Raw genomic sequence first — 18402 nt, forward strand, 5'->3', positions numbered from 1 at the left:
TAATGATAACACAAGGTGTTCAGAGGGGAGAGGTATGACTTGAACTGTGTTCCCTCCAAACTCGTATGTTAGAGTACTAACCCTCAGGACCTGGAATGTGACCATATTTGGAGATAGAGTCTTTACAGAAGAAATCAAGTTAAAATGAGGTCAGTACAGTGGGCCCAAATCCAATAGGACTGGTTTCCTTAGAAAAGGGAAATTTGGACGCAGAGACATACAGCAAGGAAGACAACGTGAAGAGACGGGGAGAAGGCAGCCAGGGAGAGGGACCAGGAGTCATTCCTTTCCTCACAGCCTCGAAGGAACCAGGCCTGCCGACACCTTGATCTCGGACTTCCAGCCTCCACATTGGGAGACAATCCATGCCTTTGTTACAGCAGCCCTGGGAACTAATGTATGGTGCCAGTGGGGTTCTAGAGACACTCAGAGAACGAAGAAGTTAACTCTGCCTTTGGACTCAAAGAATGCTCCTCCAAGAAAGGCTGGTGGAAACAGTAAGTCCAAAATGCCTTTCGTTCCTTGTGTCTCAGCCCCACACTTCCTGGATACTGTCTGGATTGGACAAGCCAGTTAAGGCAACATTTACCAGTGGGAGGGAGTGGTGGGAGGAAGAGGAGAGGGGCGTGGGGGGAGAGGCCTTTGCAGCCGCTGCTTCACTTGTCTGAGATGAGAGAGTTTAGCTCTCTTTCTGGGAAAGTCTGTCCCTGATGCATGCTGGCCCACCATCCTCAGGCTGGTCTTTGTGGTCCCTGCCTGCTGTCTGCAGGGGCCACCCTCCTACTCACATTTTTCAGTGGACCCTCGATGCTCTGTCTTCGACAGCTTGTTTCAGCGTGGGTTCCCCTGGAAGCAGAGGCTGACACAGTGATTCAGATGAAGGGGTTCTTTGAGTGACTCCCTAGCTCCGAAGGGCAGGGGGGAAGTGGCACCAGGGAGCAGGTGGAGGAGCTAGGAAAGGCACGTTGCTGTTCCATTCTTCACAGCTGTGGACACCTGAGCCTTAGCCCCCTAGGGAAACTCTGGGAAATGGTGCAGATTCCTGGCTTCAGGATGAGCTGCCTGGGGGCAGTGGGGCTGCTCTGTCATTGGGGCCGAGCACCATTGCTGGACTCAGGGTGAGGTGGCTAATTATCCAGATGGAGGTCCAAGCAGCCTTCCTCCAGCTCAGAGGAGAACGCGGACTTGGAGACACCGTGAAAGGTCAGCTGGCATCACCCACGAGGCAGGTCTGTGAGCTGCCATACCCCGCTGCGCCATCAGAACCCCGAGTTAGCTACTGACCCAGACTCCCGCTATTCTTTAGGCTTTTATACTTCCTTATAGAAAACCCATAAATATGGCCAGATCTTCTGACACTCAGCTAATGAGCATATTTTTAAACACGTAAATGATAGCAAAGATAGATAAGAGAAACGGTACTGTCTTTCTCAAAAGGACCAGAGTCTGTTGCTCTCTGACCAGCTAGTCCCATTTTTTTCCCTGCTCAGGGTGACCCCAGGTGTCCCGATTCCAGGTTCCAATGTTTTGCTCTTGCAACATGGTGATGAAATCAACCAGCTCCAGGAACAGCAGTTGCAGTTTGCAACATACATACTGATGCCCCAAATCTGCCTCAGCTTCGCTCCAGCAGTCGCAGAGGCAAGATGACCTTGGGTCCCCAACTTCAGCCACAGGCACGTCCCAGGTCTCCTGAGCAGGCGCTCCACCCTGGAGAGGAGACACTTACATCGTCATGCAAAGACATCAAGAAACCTCACATTAGGCTGCCTGCTTGACGGTCGTCACAGTGCTCCTGTGTGCCAGGGAGAGCTCATAAAAAGTCCTGGGGACACCAAAATGGGTAAGATGCCGCGTCTGCCCTTAAAGGTTCTCACACCCTGGGAGGAAACTGCAAGGGCTTTCCTTTGGTCAAATTGGAAGCCATTCCAAAATATCGTGCAGACTGTAGAAGGAGAGGGGCTAATTCTCAATAATTTAATGAACGTGGACACTGTTAAAATATTTTATTTCTCCATTCTTTGCTCCACTTGTATTTTTGGTTCCTTGTTCAGAGGGTGTGAACAAGCGCAGAAAGGAGCTCTCATTCAAGTGGATGCTAGCGACTTGGCACAGCAACCCTGGGGAATTTGGGGATTACATAGAAAGGTTTGTTTCCATGCTAGGACTTGGCTATTTGGATACCTTCAATTTTGTTTCTCACACAACGAGCCTGGATGGCACCTTCTGCAAAGTCAAAAAGGCATGGCCCTCCTGGGTGCCTGCCCCTTAGCTTGGCGCTCTGCTTGGGCACAACCTATAGAGCTGGGCCTGGGTCTGGTTATTTTTGAAATGGAGCTCAAGCAATGAAATCTCTAAGTTGATGGGGTCAGACAGTCATTCAAAATACCAACGCGCTCTGGTCAAACACCTCTCTCAGTGCCTTCACAGAATTTACTCCTTCTCATCTCACTCTGAAATGCCTGCTGTGGCCTCCTGATCTTTTCAGTCTTCAAAACTCGCCTCCTCGGGGCAGCCTCCCATGGACACCCCAGCATTCTCACTGAACCCTGTTCATTTCACCCTCTCTCATGGCCCTGCCATGTAGGACTCGCCAGCAAATGTGCCTGCCCCCTCTGACTCCTCATTCCTGCTGACACGTCCCCAGCCACCATCCCTGTGGAACCCGAGGGATGGAGGCCATGAGCTGACCAGCAACTCGAGAAGCTGCCTGGCATGAAAACACGAACTAAGCCAGGCAGAATCCCTCCCTTGGGAGTGTGGATGTGGAAATAACAAAGAATAAAGCAACAAGTGGCAGCATTCTGAAACTAGAAAATTCCATGCCGTGGGGTCAGGGCCATAACAGGTCACGGCAGGCTGAGGTTGGGAGGGAGGACCGATGCGTAAGATGGAGAAGCGACCGGCTACACACATGCAGAGAAGGCGGAGGCCGCAGCAAAGCGAGAGGAGAACTGAGCAGACGAACGCAGACTCGGAGATGCTAGGAGGCAAAAGCCTGTGGATAAAAGGCATGTGGATAAAAAGCCCCTGTGAGCAATAAGAGGTTCCTGAGGGCTGACGGCTCAAGCTCTGTGAAGCCAGTGGACCAACAGAACGCCTGACAGCACCGTCTCTGCCCAGCCGCTGTCTCACCAAAGCCCCGGAGCCAGTGCGCAGGCGCCTTCCTGCGCCTCAGTGATGACTCAGCGCGTGCGCACAGAGCACGTTACAGGTGCTTTAGGCATCTAGCCAGGCTAGATTTTTTTATTTTTTTTTAAAGATTAGCCCTGAGCTAGCATCTGTTGCCAACCTTGTTTTTTTCTTCTTCTCCCCAAAGCCCCCCTGCTATGTGGGACGCCACCCCAGTGTGGCTTGATGAGCCATGCCACGTCTGCACCCAGGATCCGAACCTGCAAATCCTGTCTACTGAAGCGGGAAACTTAACCACTCTGACACAGGGCCGACCTCTGGTTAGATTTTTAAGAGGCGTGATTTCCTCTTAAGGGCTTGTCATCTTTTAGGTTTTGTTTCTCTAATTTCCATTTCTTAGACCAATTTTAAGGGAAATAGTTTTATGTAATAATACTGTTCAAAGAAATTAATATCACATTGTACAATCTATTTTCTAATCTATGTTCTGTCCACTGACAACCATTAGCAATCTCTGCGACTTTCCACATCTCTGTTCGGCGGGAATAAACCTCTTTGTGGCCCTTTTACGGAAGGTATTTTATTTTACAGTGGCAAATGCGAGCATAACAAAAGGCCATGGAGAAGAAGTGTCTCCACTCCCAAAAGCAGCACCCACGAAGGCAAAAAACGGGTGGAACCGATGGCCCAGAGCGTCCTCTCCGGAGCGCCCTGCCCCTGTGGGGCCAGCTCTGCCCCCCGGGCCAGCCAAGGGCGAGGCTCGGCTCCGCCCAGCAGCTCCCCGGGGCGTGCCAAGAAGGGGGCCTCCCCGGAGCATCAGGGACGCCGAGCCAGCCTCCTCTCCACGGAGTTACCTCACACATAATCCCCAGAGCCGCAGCTTTCATCACTCCAGCAGCTGACTCCAGCATGGCAGCTGGCGGGCACGCTTCCCGGGGGTGCCCACATCTGAGTCGGCATTTTCTCCAAAGCGCACCCTTTCCACCCGGCTCGGAATCACAAATCACACTCTTCCTCTTCGGAGTCTCTCTGACTCGCTGGCTGCCTGCAGACACTGTGTGCTAACTTCAATTTTAACACATTCTGCTAGTGTTGAGGTGCCATTAATTTTATTTTTATATGCCTGTAAATCTTTTTTAGATACGTGTTCCGTGGTCACTTGATGTTCATAATTAGCATATTTATGAGCTGAAGCAATCAGAAACCCACATCTCAATGTATTTGGAGCCGGCGACACCTAGGAAGCTGGGCTGAGGCCCAGCAAAGAGATGATTCTCTGTGAATATCATATCATAACATTTGCGGTGATGGCCCCATCGTGGCTTCAGTCATTCATCAATGGATTCTAGACCAATCCAATTAGTCAAAAGGCACTAGTGCAGATGGCTTTATGACTGAGAAATGTGATCCTTAAAATACCCTGGAAGGAATAGAATTTGCATTCCTGATACAGATTGGGAAGATCAATGTGGCCAGGTCCAACTTCTCAGAGGGATGCTGACAGATATAAACTAAAGACGTTCCTTCTGGCTTTACTGCCCACACAGACACAACCACTCCAAGGAGGCTTGAAGCATGAGCTTCTCTGGCACCTGAGACGCCTCAGGTTTTTCTCATTGCCTAGTTCATAGTAAAATCTGGGCCTCAATCAGGCAGTGTTTCGATTGCTAAGTTAGGGAACTTGGGGCTTGCAAAGTTAGGATGTTGGTGTGGCTCCCTGTTGTATCCAATGGGAAACTGGGAGTGATGGGACTCAGTTTCCTATATTGTTCCCCCAGGAGCCTAAGTTTGGACTTGTCATGAATATTCTGTTTGCATAAAACGTAAGAGAAAAGTGCTGTCGGTTACACTCCGAAGCAAGAGAACTAAATATATTAAACTTCTGATCTCAAAACACATAAAGCTAGAGAAAGGCAAACATGATTCCATAGGCTCCGCCATTTAGAACGTGAGTCCTCACTTGTGCTTAGCGTTTCAGTCAATTTTATGCTAAGCTATTTGCCTTCACTTTCAATATTGTGTCTACTTCATAAAGAATATGACACATGGTGGGGAAGAGAAACATAATTGTACGTGGTGCTGCTTTGTGGTTCTGCCAGCTAGTCAGTGCCAAGGAAAGAAAAGTCATCTATATTAAGCACCAGATTTAGGTGGTGAGAGACAATTGTTGCTTCATGGGCGCAAGTATCTGGTTCACAAAGACAGTGAATGCGAAGTGGAGAAAGAACGCGTGAAGCAAACAGCACTTAGGCCAAACCCTTCAACCACCAACATCTCTCTCGATAAAGTTTCTCAAGAGGCTGTGACACCAACTGCCCTCTGGGTCATGAGCCGGACTTGGGAAGGGACCTGGCCCCAGTGGATGAGATGCTAGGGCTGCCATCTTTGTGTGGCTGCTGACTCCACCCTGCTCCCTCGGAATCACATCCAAGGGGCCCACGCTTTCTGAGCCTGTGGCCTTTACCTCCTTTCCAATACCAGCACCGAATCAGCAGGAACGAAATGGTCTCTCACTTATTTTCCATTGAGGGCAGTAATTCATGCTTTATATTTTAAACGGAAAGAATGCACATTTAGTGAGCAGACGCGCCATCCTGCTTTTCAAGCATAAGTTACTTCGAGCCATTTTATCCAAGTCCATCACATTCAGATGAAATGAGATCACAGACACAGTATTTTCACATTTTTCCAGAATTTTTGTGTGTCATAATGTGATAAACACGAATGAAGTGAATTGGTTTAGGTTTGCTTCTTGATTTCAGGTTGATTTAAGGAAAGAGAAAACAGAGACTCTCCCCCTGGGTTTTGGCGTAGCGGCTGGTGTGCACTGCGCTTAACGAGTCAGTTAATTAGCTATTTGACATAATATTCAACATGGAAAGATCTTGAGAAAGACGAGAGCCTGTGTTCTTCCACCCCTCGTGTGCTGGGCCAGTCCTGGCGGAAGCGGACACCATGACACCATAACGAATGGGTCTTTGGAGACATGGGTTTGAGGAGGTTTCAGATGTGACCATGTGTGTCACCTAATGCACACTTCTGAGGTGTTCAGTAAAGACTTTCTCCATGGGCTTCCAGACACTGGATCTGTACACCTTTAAACTGTTGTTGACTGTTTCGGGTTACCTACCCTTGATGTCATGGATGCCATATCCCACCCCCTTTCAATTTCCAGGTGTTTCTGCCTGACCCTGGCAGGTGCTCTCCACCCTTCATGGCCCACTCCCAGCATGGCGATTGTGCCTTCAGAGAACATTCAACTAAAATGTAAAAAGGCATTAACTACTACAGCCTGAGGTGCTAGCCTTCCTACTAAATATGCATTTTAATAAAAGCCTCTGTAACCCAAAGAAACACAACTCTGGAGAAAAACCTTACTTTTTGATGAAGGGACAGTCTTAGCACCCTTCACTCACGTTTCATAGTCAGGTGCCCATTGCTCCTAATTCGAAGCTTGATCTGTCCCCGTTAATGGAAAAGCATGGAGCATCATTTAACCAAGATAGCAATGATTAATGCTCTCAGTTTAATTCAAAATTGTTTTAATAACTAGAACATTATTTGGAAGGATTAGAAAAAGTTAACTAGATAAGATACTTTGTGTACTAATCATAAACTAATCAGGATTTGGGGTACTAAATAGTTCTCTCGTGACCTGGAAGGAAATAGGAAGAACAGACAATTGACATGTGGTTACAAGAGGAAGGTTGGTTCAACATGGATGCTGTTCTCTTCTTATTGATATGTTTGTACCCAGGAAATAAGTTCACCGACTGTGCATTCAGTCTACTCATTACTTTTTACAAACTCTTAACAGCCCAAGCTTAGCAATCTCAGATCTCTACGTTGGAGTGTCGCAAACAGACAGCTGGAGAGTGGGTAACGTGTAGCCTATTATGTTTCTGTGGTTTTTTTTAAAGGAAATCAAAGGGATATACGAGGATTTAGAGGCTGACCAGTCTCACTCAGGTACCAGGAAAATTGATGCAGGGTTGAGTTACAGGCGGTGGAGCCCGATTTGCAGCAGTACAATCCAAGCGCGTCAATGCACCCAGCTGCCCAGGAGAGAAGAAATTACTGCTATGAGTTCAAGGAGAATTCTTCTCAAGGAAATGGCAAAAAGAATGTGCCGTTTCAATTTACTATGACCAGACTCATCCCTATAAATTTCCCTCATTTAAAAGCATCTCTATTTTCCAGATCACCTAAGAAAGAGTTCTGAAAATGTTGCTGGTGATGTCAGTGACAATGACAACCTGGAAACATTCGACCTATGTGGACATCCCAGCATTGAATCTCTGAGCGGGCTTCTGCTCCATCATGTCCTCAGGCATCGGGCCTTGTGGTCACTCAAATATTTCCTACAAAGGACAAAAACTGTTTTAATTGACTCAGACATATCTGAGTCAGGATATTGTGCTCATGACACCCCTCTGATGTTTACTCCCTGAGGTGTAATGGAAAAACCTTCCAGGCTTTGGCATCACATGGACGAGACTAGGATTTCCAGCTTGGCGTCTTACTGGCTGGCTCTCAGACCTTAAACAGTGCACCTGCCTTGCCAAGGCTTAGATTTTTTTCTCTCAGTGTGTGTGTTCGTTTAATGTGAATAATAATTTCTATTGAGAACAAAGTACAATAGAAGGTATTTGCTGTGAGTTTCTGGGATGTGGCATATTCCATATTATTGCTGTTTCTGAAGTTTATGTCTTTAAATGAGCACTAGGCTTGGCCAGCCCCAACACCTAGATGCCGTCTCTTGATTTTCCTTTAGGTTACATGGATTAATGAATAGGTATGTAATATAAACCTGAGGCATCACAATCAATACATTTGAACAGTTGTTACTCATAAAAACAGGAAGAAAGAAAACCATGGCAACTCAAGCAGTGTCAGCAAGACCCCCAGCATCATTGCAGGGTTCCACTAAGACCCTCGGCTCCCACCCAAATCAGGTGGCTTGTAAAACAGTACATCACCCCAGGAGGGCACACCTCCTCATGGCCACGAGTGATAGCGAATAGGTCTTCTGTTAGTTCTTACAGTCTTTTGACTTTTAAAAAGACCTTTTTAAATGCTTTCAGAACTCTTGTGTTATTTGCCTGATTCTCTCTTTTAGACTCCTGTTGATAAACAGTCCTCACCTAGGTGATAACAGTTGTAAATCTCTCCCACTGTGGTGCTCACATCTTCTGCTCAGTAAATGTTCATTTTTCTTCCTTTCTCTCTAGAGCTCACTGGGTCCTTTAGAACAGCAGTCTTCACATTGGCACGTGCACTTCCATGCACATTTCCCAGGGCGTATGGGGCACAAAGGGTTTTCAGGCAGTCAGTCTCCAGACACCCTTTTTACAGATGCTCTTTCCCCAAGCTTTGCACCGTCCTTTTCCACGTTCGTTTCTTAACCGACCTTCCTCCACTTCACAGGAGCCTTTTTCTTTCTCCCTTTGTGCACCTCATTATAGCGCATTTTACCAGGGCATAAAGACCCCTCCTCTTGTGCCAAAGGGAGGGAAGGGGGGAGGCAGCATGTCAGCCCTACTTCACGTCGTCCCCTGTCTGATGCACCTTATTTCACTTAAGAAGCAAGTGTAACCTCAGAAAGAGGGGGTTTGGACCCAGGGTAAGATTTCTGAAATTGACCTGCTATGCAGGGGAATGTGACAAGGGCAATCTTGGTTTAATGGCAGAAAGCCTTCTATCGCCCCCATTTTTGTCTAATTCTTGCTCACCTGTGGGAGGCTACCAAGAGAACACAACAGAGAGAATGAGAGGAAGACGCACTGAAGGCAATGGTGCCTCACCTACCTGGGCAAAAATCTGACGGCAGGCTCGACAATACTCCCTCCATCTATGATAAGAACAGCCCAAACTTGTCAAAAAGGGTACTTGGAAATACCAGGCTGCCAGCAAACACGCCCTCTGCGTGTTTCCCATTTTTGGTAAAGAGGAGGAGTTCAGTGAATCACTTCATGCACCCACACCTCAGCTGGTGTCTGAAACCCCAAGGTCTGGATGAAAATATATTTAAAATCGATGGTAAAATAACCATATTTTATTAAAAACATGTTGCATTGGTAAAGGTATATTGGAATTACAATACTTCTTTTTTCCTAAAGTTTTCTGGTATTTTGAATTTAAAAAAAAAAGGTGCCTCTAAGCAAAAGAGTAACTGGCATGTAATAGTTATTTGCTGATTCTCAGGAAAGCATTTTTAGCGTAATACCCCAAAATTTGCTTAACATATGATTCTAATGAGTATGTAATGAATCATTCTGCAAGTCAAGTCAGTTCAAATTCTTTGCGATCAATTAAATTGACGAAAGTCCTGATTGAGTTCGGAGATGATCAATAATTTAAAATACTTTGGATGATAGATCACTATGTAACTTTTTTTGCATACGAGCTGAAAGAAGTATAAATAATTGAATGGCCATAATGAAACTCCTCCCAATTCTAAGTACTAATTCATTTGAGCAAGATATTTCAGTACTTAAAACTATGAAAATGAAAGTTAAGAATTGAATTGACGCTGAGCCCTGCCTTAGTCTATCAATAAATAATATTTGTCTGTGATTACATAAACTAATTGTCAAAAAGCCCATCCGTCTCACCAACAGATACATTTTCAATAAAACTTTACTTTTTATGTTGAATAATGATACATAAGATTCTATAATATATTCGTTATTTTGATCAATTTCTACAGGTTATAATTTTAATGAACTCAATTTAGAAGAAAAATATAGAGCACTGTGGTCATTAGAAATGACTAGGGAATACAGATCTTTTAAAATTTTTATCCACAGTTTTCAAAAAGATGTATAGAAGCTGATCAGTAAAATATATTAGATGAACATACAATTCTGTGAGAAAGTACAATTCAGGTAAAGAAAAGAGAACAATGGAAAAATTTCTATGCTTAAAGAACTGGTTCATATTTTTTTTAAATGGATGATGGTGGGTATCGAAGAACTGGAATATTTAGATTCTACTGGGTTTATTTTTTTAAATGATGTACCACTTTTATTTTAAGAAGTTAATAGTCACTGTACACTAGAAATTATAATGAAAACTTGTCCATAAAGTGTTTAGCTGTTATCTTAGAAAGGAATATGTAGTACAGAGTTTTTCAAACTTCTTTTACAGTTGGCGAAAAATTGTAAGGCTGCTGCTTTGGAATATTATATGATAAAAGGAAAGAGAAGGAATCTTTGCTGGATTGTACTTGGTGTCCTTCTGCCAAATGCATCACGTTTCAGCTAAGAAGGAAGCATGACCTTACAGCTCTGCTCGTTGAGGAGTGAGCCGAGAACGTTTATTTTTTTGTAAGGAGAGTCTCTGAGAAGGGGACTTTCATCTCCTCTTGTTGAGATGCAGCCCTGACCTTGGGTCTCAAGATTTTGCCCAGTCTCTCACCCACCCTGTGGGGCCTCCTCACCTTCCTTCTCCGCATTCCCAGAGACGTCTCTTCCTACAACCACTCCTCGCACGTTTGTGTTTTGTGAGTGCCACTGAAGTTAACATCTGGAAATAGGCTTGCTCCTCCCCAAAGGATGATGGTCCTTAAATTATTTGAATAAGGTTTTCACTGAAGTAATTTATTCCTTTTATTAGTCATTTCCTGCCATTTAATTCACCAGGAAAAAGAAGCTTGAGGTATGAGGGGCCTCCTTGCATAGGCAGACTATAATCAGGAAGAGAACAAACATACGCATACAACATATTTGGGAGTTTATCTGTAATGAGAGAATCTCTGGAGTGCAAGGAGAGATCCCACTAGAAAGCCAACTAATAAAATATAAAGTGAGGAAAGATTTAACTTTGGTCATTAGGCTGAAGAAGCCATTGTCCGTGGAGATTTTGCAGACAGGGCTGTGCCCTTTAGTGTTTTGATAAAAGTACTATAAATCACCTGTCTGAAAAGAGAACAAATGTTTCAATGGTTAACAATTGTGGCTTTTTTCTGCAATAAATGTTGACAACTTAAGTAACACCGTTGGGGACAGAAAGATATTTTAAAACTTCATGACTATTGAAGAGTGGTTTGGAACAGAGGCTAGACGTCAGATAAACCTTTCTCCTCATTTACAAATTTCAGTGCTCGATGCAGGACGCAGTTCTAAGCTCTGTTACGTATGAACGAAAACAAAATTTCCCTTCTCGTGGTTCTGGGGGTACACAAAGATGTATAACAGCATCCTATGATGCTAAATCCTGGAGGGAAAGCTAAACCAGGGGATGGGGAGTGACAGGGTGCTCCTTGAGAAGTGCTGGGCAGGGCCAGCTCTGGCCAGAAAGAGAGAGAAGACTAAGACATAAATGGTGAAGCCATTTTCCAACTGGTGTCAACAGCTCAGACAAGGTGAACAGAGGCAGAATGACACTGGGGGAAGCTGAAGACAAGTGCTATTCAAGGGCATTGATGCCAAGTTTCCCTGACGTCCAACAGTCATTCAACCTAGAGTCCGACTCCAAGTTAGAATTCATTACTGAGAATAAATACTGAAGGATAGATAGATCAATCGATGGCAGATAAGAGCGGTATAGTAAAGTATTAACGGTTGAATCTAGGCATTGGGTATAAAGGTGTTCACAGTAAAATTCTTCCAACTTTTCTGTATGTTTGAAATTCTTCATAATAAAATGTTCTAAGGAAATATTAAAATAACATATTATTCTTTTCAAGTTTAGAATCAAATTTTAGATTAGAGCAAGTCATAAATAACAATCATTAAAAATAATTACTAAAGTTCATCAAATTTGCATTGGTGTTTATTTATTTAAATCCTATTCCATATAGTCATCATCTTTTAAACTAACTCAATAACATCATCTGCATTCAGTTCTGTTTTTCTCTTAAAACACAGTATTACATTAAAGGCAGGCTGATGTCTTGGTTAAACACGTCTCTGGAGGATACAAGCATATTGAGACGATGAAACTACCCATTATCTGTGCACTGGGTAGAAATATATTCTAATTTCATGGAAAGCATCTATAAAACAAACACAAAGTTTTCAGTATTAAATGCTGATAGGAGAGTTAAAAGCCCTCATTCTTGGATATTCAATTAGTTGCTCACATTTAACAAGACCAGTAATAACTGCTAGATTACTTCATAACATAGGCTGGCCCCTCTTCCATGTAAAATGGCATAGCTCTGAAAGTCCCCAAAATACAGTAGCAAAACAATCTTCCCCCAAGAGACTAAGGATGTAAGTTATACACATTCTAGACTATTCAGAAGATCGTAAATTAGAAACCGAACATGAACTTTCTAACATCAAAGACATCAAAGATGGTGGCTTTTTTTTAAAAAAAAAAAAAAAAAGAAAAAGGAGGACCAGCCTGGTGGCGCAGTGGTTAAGTTTGCACGTCCCACTTTAGTGGCCGCAGGTTCGCTGGTTCGGATCCCGGGTGTGGACCTATGCACTGCTTGTCAAGCCACGCTGTGGCAGGCGTCCCACATACAAAGTAGAGGAAGATGGGCATGGATGTTAGCTCAGGGCCAGTCTTCCTCAAAAAAAAAAAAAATAGCTCCATGAATATTGTGATCAAAGCTAGTTTTTATGAGAAATTTCCCTCAAATTTCTTTTCAAATTCTCTTAAATACAAAGAAACAAACAAACAAAAGATTTCAAAAGAAATGGACACAGAAATGTCAAGCTCTGCCAAACCAGAGGTGTAATTTCTAAGAATCAAAAGTTAAATGAGGACAGAGTCATAATAACTTGATCATGCAGAAGGAAATTAAGCAATTTCCACTCCTCACCTCCCTCCCTTGCATACCTAGTAAGCAAGAACATCCCCCACCACAAAGAACTTCTTTCTAAGGTGTCTAAGACCATTTTGACCCCTTCCCTCCCATTATATCTATGTTTATTCAATTGCTTCCAGTCAAGCAAAAAAGGCCTTTGGAGAGCACTTTCCGTGTGGAATGTGAAGCTGGCAGAGAAAGGTGCTGAATTTGGAAGGGCCATTGGAGCAATGCCTTCTGGAACTTGCCCTCTATTAGCTCAGTATTTCTAGCAAAGGTCTATTTCATACTATCCAAAAATAAATTCTCCTCCCAATTAAGATGACTGGGCTGCAGTAACAGGAAAGCACACCTCAACGGAGAGATCAATAGTGGACGGGTGACTGGTCAACAGCAGATGGTCGGCCACAAGCAGTGCAAATAGATTCATTAAAAAAATGGTCAGGACTTTAAGACAAACAGAATGATGTGCAAATATTGTACTCTACTTGGTGAATTTGTTTTTCACAAGGGTGTGGGATAGAAATTCTGAAACTAATTTTTGCGTCTTCCAAGACTGAAAGACTAAGTAAATATATCTAAGTAATGACAGCCAGGACTCTGATTGACAGAGTAATAAGTTACAAATGAAGAAAGGGGGAATGCTAACATTAACGCCCTCATGCAGAATTGGAGTCAAAGGCGTGAACTAACGTGTATCACAGACAGGTAGATGTTGCAATACATACAGATGTACATATGCCACATTTTATACATATAAATGCTTCCTTTCTCTGCCCATGAAGACAGCCTAGAAACAATGAATGACACTAAGGTAGCAATGAGCAGTTAGCACACATATTTTGGTTGCTAACCATCATTTTCCAGGGATAACTAGAGCTCTTGGCAGAAACAGCTGTTTCAAGATTGGGGTAAGGAAAACGCAAGATGAGCCTGGAACACGTTGTGGTGCCAGAAAGTAGGGAAATGCCCCTAAAGTGAGGGAGATGTGTCAAAGAACATAGTAGCCAATTTGAAAATGTTCCCAAATGTCAAATCTGAGACAATTTGAGCAATAAAATTGGAGATCTAAATCTAACCATTTCAATAATTTCATTACATATAAATGGCCTAAAAGCACTAATTAAAAGAGATTGATGGATTGGATTTTTTTTATTGTGTTAATGATAGGTTACAATCTTGTGAAATTTCAGTTGTACATTAATGTTTGTCGTTCGTGTTATAGGTGCACCACTTCACCCTTTGTGCCCACCCCCCACCCCACCTTTTCCCTGGTAGCCACTAATCTGTTCTCTTTGTCCACATTTTTAAATTCCTCATGTGAGTGGAGTCATACAGAGATTATCCTTCTTTGACTGGCTTATTTCACTTAACATAATTCCCTCAAGGTCCATCCATGTTATTGCAAATGGAATGATTTTGTTCTGTTTTACAGCTGAGTAGTATTGCGTTGCATACATACACCGCATCTTCTTTATCCATTCATCTGTTGATGGGCACTTAGGTTGCTTCCATGTCTTGGCTATTGTAAATAACGCTGCAATGAACATTGGGGTGCATAGGACGATGGATTGGATTTTTTTAGAAAAACTAATTATATGCTGTCTATAAGAAACCTAACCTAATCAAATATAACAATATAGATAAATTAAAAGTGAAAAGATAGTAAAATAATATACCAAGAAAACACTAAACAAACCTAAAGTGGTGAGAGTAATGTCAGAAAAAGCAGACTTCAGAACAAGGAAAACTACTAAGGATAAAGATAGACATTTCATAATAATAAAAGCATCAGTTAATCGAAAAGAAATAATAATGCTAAATGTATATGCATCTAAACACAAAGCTCCAGAATATATGAAGCAAAAACTGAAAAAAACGGACAAAACCACAACTGTACTTTGAGATGTCAACACTTGTCTTGCAGAGATTGATCAAAGAAGAAGACAGAAAATTAGCAAGGAAATCCAAGACCTGAACAACACGCCAAACAACTGTAGCTCATTGGCATCATAAATTCCCCATTCAACGAGAAAAATGGATATTCTTTTTAAGTGCATATAAAACATTCATCAAAATAGACCATATTCTGGGCCATAAAACAAACCTTAACAAAATTTTCAAAATTTAAATCATACAATTAATTTTTCTGGCCATATATGATGAAACTATAAATCAATAACAGAAAGATACTTTGAAAATACCCAAATATTTGGAAATCCAGTATTGCACTTTTAAACCCTTGGATCTTGGAGGAAGTCTCAAGGGAAATTAGAACATGTTTTGAAATAAATTTAAAGGAAAATGCAATGTATCAAAATTTGTGGGACGCGGCTAAACAATAGCATAGAAAGAAGTATACAGCATGAAATGTTTATGTTAGAACAGAGAGGTCCCAAATCAATCATCTATGCTTCTACATTAGGAAATAAGAAAAAGAAGAACAAATTAGACGCAAAGCTAGCAGAAGGAAAAAAATAATAATAAAACAAAGAGCAGAAATCATTAAAATAAAAATCATAGAGAAAATCATTGGGAAAAAAAGCTAGTCCTTTGAAAAAAATCAATTAAATTGATAAACCTCTAGAAAGACTGATCAAGGTAAAAGAGAGAAGCACACATTAGCAGTATCAGAAAGGAAAGAGATTCTATTACTGCAAACCTTATAGATGTCAACAAGCTAATAAGGGAATGCTACAAACAACACCACCCATAAATCTGACAAGTTACGGGAAACAGACCAACTTCTTAAAAGATCACAAAAACTCTCTCAAAAAGAAATAGATAACCTGGTTAGTCGTATAGCTATTACAGAAATTGGATGCATGGTTAACACCTTCCAGTAAAGAATAGCCCAGGCCAAGATAGTTTCAACGTTGAATTCTACTGAATATTTAAGTATGAAATAATGCCAATTCTACACAAGCCCTTTGGAAAATAGAATAGAACCCATCTTGGTTTGTTTTATGAGGCAAGCATTACCCTGATACCAAAAAAAAAACCCTTAAAGACATCATAAGAAAAGAAAAACACAGACCAATATTCCTCATGAACCTAAGTGCAAAACTCTTCAAAATATTGGCAAATCCAATGAGCAACATATAGAAAGGATGATGCAAACCTATAAGTACACTAAAAAACCATTGAATTGCACACTTGCAACAGGTGAACTTTATGGTGTATAAGTCATAGCTCAAAAAGCTATTTTGTAAAGAAAACTTATGTTCACATCAATTCTGGTGTACAAATATTTATAGCAGCTTTATTCATAATTGGCAATAACTGGAAACAACCCAGATATTCTTAAATGGTAAGTGGCTAAGCAAACTGTAGTGACCCATTCAGCATAAAACAGAAAGAACTTTCGATGTGTGTAAGAATATGGATGAATCTTACATTCATTTTGCTAAGTGAAAGAAGCCAGGTGCAAAAGGCTATAAATTCTCAGTTTCCATTTATGTGAAATTCTGGAAAAGACAAAACTATAGGGATGGAAGACAGGTCAGAGCTTGGGGTTTGAGGAAGGGCTTGAACGAGTAGAAGGGGGACACATGGGGAGTCCGGGGGATGGAACCGCTGGGTGTGGCACCGCGGTGGTGGACACCAACTCCATGCGCACCACAGAGCTCATGGAACTGTACCTGAAAAACAAATTTCACTGCGTGTAAAGAAAAATTAAATAAAAATATATTATGACACACAGCCAAGGTAAGAAATCTTTATGGTCTCTAAAATTATGTCCACAGAAATAAAAGATTAAAGTAAATGAATTAAGCATCCAAATCAAGGAGTTATCAAAAACAAAATATATTGAAGGAACTCAGATAAAAGCGTAAAATAGAAAAAAGAGCAGAACCAGTGGGAACAAACCCCAGTTCCCTGAAATTTCAGTAACATTGATGAACCTCTGCCTAGTACCAGCAAGGGAGGAAAAGAGGAGGAAAGCATAAATACAAGACTTAAAATGACTGAGAGAGAAATCCTCAAAACAGAGGACATTTTTCTTAAGTCAAAAAAAACTACTTATTGCTCTATGCAAACATATTTTAAAAATTAGGGAAGTTGGGTAATTTACCAAGTCCAACCAGAGCAATTTCCATAGAAGAGGTAAAGAAAAATTCCATCCCTAAAAAATCAGGCCTGCACAGTCATGCAGGGGAGTTCCACTTCAACTTTAAAGCGCAGGCCATTCCAATATCATTTAAACTGTTCACTCAAAGAGCCTAGAAGCACTGGGTTTGAGTGACAATGAACACCCCATGCATACATTTTGGCTTCTAAGACGTATCCCCAAATAAAAGGGCCCAGGGTCCCTGGAGAAATGGCCACTCCCAGGACTGGGGCCGACAATCCAACCGTCCTCCAACAGCTTGTTGCCCAGACAGCAAGCGAGTGTTTATGGATGAACGAAGGAGTGCTGAGGGTGCAGGAGCCGGGCCTAAGGGTGACGGCTGGCCACACGTGGGACCATCAGAGCATCAAGAATCATAGTGACTGTAGCTGTTTGGAAAACATTGATTTAATAAGTATATGAAATGTTGGAGAGGGCAAGAAAGAGAGAGAGAGACCATATTCGCTCCTATCGGATGTAGTCGTTGTGTACTGTGACCACGGGTCCCTGCTGCCTGTGCCTTCCTGGTTCACCTCTGCAATAATTAATAGCGCTTCTTTTCACTTTTCTAAATGTTTGAAAGAATATTATAAAAAGTTGGAAAAACTAAATAGAAGAATGAAAAGAGGAAATAACCAGATGTGAATCGAAGGTGCTGATGTAGACAGAACAGCTGAAAAGCGGGATTGGAGAAACAGTTTGGAAAATTTGTAAGTATGCTCAGTATTAGAAGATATTAAAAATTATTACTAATTTTTGTGTGATAATGCTATTTTGGCTGAATGGGAACATTTCCCAATTTTTCAGATGGATTCTAAAGTATTTTAGAGTACAGTGTCATGATGTCTATAATTTATGTTAAAAGATTTCAGCATAAATGTGAAACAATAAAGTTGTGAGAATAAGGATATATATTTGTATTTCCTTGATGGACACAAATAAATTCTGAAGAGATATAGAGAAAATAATAATGGTGGCTATCTATGGTGGTTTATTTTATTCTATGTTATTTGTCGTGAGGGGAACGAGGGATGAAGAAAGCAAAGATGGAAGGATTTTCAAAGCTATGTCTGTATACAAATTTTTTTAAATGCATTTTTATTCAATAAAGTAAATATTTTTGCTATCAGAAATCTTCTTCAGTCTTCAACAGATCAAGAATGAGAGCATCAAATAAATCTTTAGTGTGCCCCAATGATGTCATTATAAGGGTAATTGCAATAATATATTTCTAATTTTGTTCCCTATAGAAAAACATGTATTCTTTTTAGGGATCACACAGAATATTTACAAAAATTGATCATGCACCAGACCACATATAAAACCTCACTGAATTTCAAAAGGCAGAAATTGTGCAGACCAAATACTCTGACCACAGTGAAATAAAATTAAGCTGTGT

General features: G+C 41.8%; 1 long non-coding RNA gene across 1 annotated transcript; it reads left to right on the top strand.

The window, feature by feature from the left end:
- Positions 1–242: 242 nt before the first annotated feature.
- LOC139046523 (uncharacterized) lies at positions 243–10145 on the top strand. Its single transcript, XR_011506660.1, has 3 exons — positions 243–497; positions 1491–3214; positions 3320–10145. It is a non-coding gene; the product is annotated as an uncharacterized lncRNA (long non-coding RNA).
- Positions 10146–18402: the final 8257 nt, after the last annotated feature.

Source organism: Equus asinus, chromosome 11 (assembly GCF_041296235.1).
Source record: "Equus asinus isolate D_3611 breed Donkey chromosome 11, EquAss-T2T_v2, whole genome shotgun sequence".
Lineage (NCBI taxonomy): Eukaryota > Metazoa > Chordata > Mammalia > Perissodactyla > Equidae > Equus > Equus asinus.